General features: G+C 40.5%; 1 long non-coding RNA gene across 1 annotated transcript; it reads left to right on the plus strand.

Annotated features, from left to right (window-relative positions):
• Nucleotides 1-1217: 1217 nt before the first annotated feature.
• On the plus strand, nucleotides 1218-2589 carry LOC118372510 (uncharacterized). The gene is made up of 3 exons (XR_008089375.1): nucleotides 1218-1391; nucleotides 1550-1660; nucleotides 2075-2589. It is a non-coding gene; the product is annotated as an uncharacterized LOC118372510 (long non-coding RNA).
• The last annotated feature ends 254 nt before the right edge of the window (nucleotides 2590-2843 follow it).

Here is a 2843-nt window from a genome sequence, read left to right on the forward strand (position 1 = left end):
ATATAGTCGTAATTAATCCTACTTAGATTTGTGAGTATTGGGTATCTGTTGTGTAATTTGTTAGAAATTACTTGTTAGATATTACTGCATTGTCGGAGCTAGAAGCACAAGCATTTTGCTACACCTGCAATAACACCTGCTAATCACGTGTATGTAAACAATAACATTTGATTTGATTTTGATTTGTTGGTCATTCCAACTGTGTACAAAAGATTAACAACACCTTCCTAATTTTGAGTTGCACCCCCCTTTGCTCTCAGAACAGCCTCAATTCATCAGGTCATGGACTCTACAAGGTGTGGAAAGAGTTTCACAGGGATGTGGGCCCATATTGACTCCATAGTAGTGTCAAGCTGGATGTCCTTTGGGTGGTTGACCATTCTTGATACACACGGGAAAGAGTTGAGCATGAAAAACCCAGCAGTGCTGCAGTTCTTGACACAAACCGGTGTGCCTGGCACCTACTACCATATCCCGTTTAAAGGCACCTAAATCTTTTGTCTTGCCCATTCACGCTCTGAATGGCACACATACAGTATACAATGTGTCTCAATTGTCTCATGGTTTAAAAATCCTTATTTAATCTGTCTCCTCACCTTCCTCTACACTGATTGAAGTGGATTTATTTATTATTATTATTATTATATTATTATATTATTTAACAAGTGACATCAATAAGGGGTCATAGCTTTCACCTGGATTCACCTGGTCAGTCTATGTCCTGGAAGGAGTTCCTAATGTTTTGTACACAGTTTATATCCTTGGTTGATTCATCTCCCAAGAATACATACACACATACCCCTCATCTAGATGGATGAAAGGGAAAGAAAGGCCTATAAAACTGCAATGATTTATGCAGTTTATGTTTTACCCACAGCCAAATCAATTCACAGAATACCTTTAGCTACTGTAAACACCTACTACTATCAGTTTGAGTTTTCAAACAAATGTGTGTATGTGAGTTTTTTTGTAGATACGTGTGTGTGTGGGTGGGTGGGTGGGTTAACACTATGTTGACAGGAGGGACTCCTGTGACGAGTTTATCTTCCTCCTTCAGGTTGCTAAAAGGGCTTGGACTCGTCCACTTGGTAAATGACTGTGAAAGAAAAGGTAGGGTCTGTTCATTTTTCTCTCTCTCCTTTTCTCTCTTCTCTTGTTCTCTCTCCCTCCCTCCCTCCCTCTCGTTTTGTGTCCTGGCAGCATTGACGTAATAAACTCGGGATGTGGATGTATTTTTCCTTTCTTGTAGGATGAGGGTCCTCCATTACGAACACAGTAGCTGTTGAGGACATTTCACCTTTTTTTCAGTGTCTGCACTGTATGGGAACAAGTGCCGGTTTTAAGTCTCAGAACTACACTACAGAGCATTCATGAGTTTTCTTGACATCTCTGTAAGTAGAAAGGGCCATGCTGCTTCTTATTGTTGTAACAGGCTGGACTAGAGTATATGATAAGCAGTCAGGACTTATTTTTCTCTCTCTTTGCAATTTGAAATATCCCTCTTTCTTCAGGTTTTATGTAAGGACAATTCCTCCTTTGTCTCTTTCAGTTGTGCAAAAGCAACAGCAGAACATCTTCTCAGATACACCTGGAAAACTCTAAAGAGGAGGGTCAAAATCTATTTAATTCAACGTGTATTTTTAAGGACCAAGCATCTGAGGTGCAGTTTGAAGATCATTTAAGTTTACATCATCCTTTAAAATACTGGACGTCAGAATTGACAAGTGGATTCAATGATTTAAAAAAGAAAGACAGACAGACAGACAGACAGACAGACAGACAGACAGACAGACAGACAGACAGACAGACAGACAGACAGACAGACAGACAGACAGACAGACAGACAGACAGACAGACAGACAGACAGACAGACAGATTAATACATATTTCTCAAGATGATGACGTAAGCTTCCTAACACCGTAACCCGGTGTCATAAGGGCTCAACACATAGTGATTACAACCACACAAAGACACACCACAAACACAGGATCTGACGAGTAGAGTGACTCCAGAAATCTGTCAGGGGAAGGCCCTGACAGCCACCCTAATCTTATTCTGTTTTCTCTGCTACAGCACAGCAAGCGGTACCTTAGCGCCAAGTCTAGGACCAAAAGGCTCCTTAACAGCTTCTACCCCTAAGCCGTAAGACTGCTGAACAGCTAATCAAATAGCTACCTGGACTATCTGCATTGATCCTCCCTTTTATATCCTACTGCTACTCTCTGTTTATTATCTATGTATAGTCACTTTACCTCCACCTACATGTTACCTCAGTTACCACAACCTGTACCCCCCACACATTGACTCTGTACCAGTACCCCCTGTATATAGCCTTGTTATTATTATTTTGTTTTACTTTTATTTAGTAAATATTAACTCTTATTCTTCTAAAGTGCATTGTTGTTTAAGGGCTTGAAAGTAAGCATTCTAAGGTAAGGTCTACATCTGTTGTATTTGGTACATGTGACAAATAAGTTTGATTTGATTTAGTTTTACCCAATCATCTGGCTCATTATTTGGTGGTTGTAGAGTAATTAGTCTCAAGCGTCCCAAGTGTTTAATGTCACTCTCTCTCTCTCCTGCGAGACTGCCGTTAATTAAAATAAAAAACTCCAAAAATCTTCCTGTTTATTAGACACAGTGGCGGGTTGCTGTTGCACCAAATTGAGGTGTAATTGTAGCGCTGGGTTGAAAGGCACCGTCTCATCGGTTACGCTCACTATGGTAATTATTTGTGTTTTCATTTGGTGTCGCCACGGAAACGAGCAATGGCCACTTCAGAATCAAAAGGCTTGAGAGCCGGAGACACTTCCATGGTTAACATGATCTGTAGAGTGTCTTG

Source organism: Oncorhynchus keta, chromosome 34 (genome assembly GCF_023373465.1).
Source record: "Oncorhynchus keta strain PuntledgeMale-10-30-2019 chromosome 34, Oket_V2, whole genome shotgun sequence".
NCBI lineage: Eukaryota > Metazoa > Chordata > Actinopteri > Salmoniformes > Salmonidae > Oncorhynchus > Oncorhynchus keta.